Below are 633 nucleotides of genomic sequence, written 5' to 3'. Positions count from 1 at the left end.
CTATGAAAAAGAAGGTAAAGGGAATTCTATATCAGTTTTCACCTTTGGGTTCATCTGGATATAGAGCCAACAAATTCAACAAATTGCATTATATATCTTTAATTGCAAGATGAAAACTACCATATTCTCAAGTTATTACTCTGTAGTGGAGCTATTTTTAAAATTTGCTGTTAAATTAGCCTTCACACAGTTAAGCACACTCAATGGCCAAACCATGTGTGTTGCTTCAGGGGTAATTACTGAGTTATGTTGCCAGTATGGATTGTATGACCTTGCCAACAAGTTTTACCCAGAAAAATCTGCCCAAACACCAATTGTGTGGGGTCCTTTTTTTACAAAAATATATCAAATCGGCTTTCAAGTCTTGTGCACTTGCCACTTCTTATATAAAAGGGAAAAGTTTGGATAAAACTAAAAACAGTAATTCTTTTCAAGTTACGGAGCATAAAATTTTACTTAACCAAAAGGTAGGATAGAGAAACAATTGATTATAGAAAAGTAACTATTGCATATTCAGATTCAGTAGTACAGTGTAGGACTAAAATGAGTAAAAGCTTTTTAAAAATTACAACTGGTTAACAAAATGTGCTATGCTAAGTAACCTTTATATTTCACCATTCACATTTAGCAGTA

Source organism: Penaeus monodon, chromosome 29 (assembly GCF_015228065.2).
Source record: "Penaeus monodon isolate SGIC_2016 chromosome 29, NSTDA_Pmon_1, whole genome shotgun sequence".
Classification (NCBI taxonomy): Eukaryota; Metazoa; Arthropoda; class Malacostraca; order Decapoda; family Penaeidae; genus Penaeus; species Penaeus monodon.
This window is presented reverse-complemented; position numbering follows the sequence as displayed.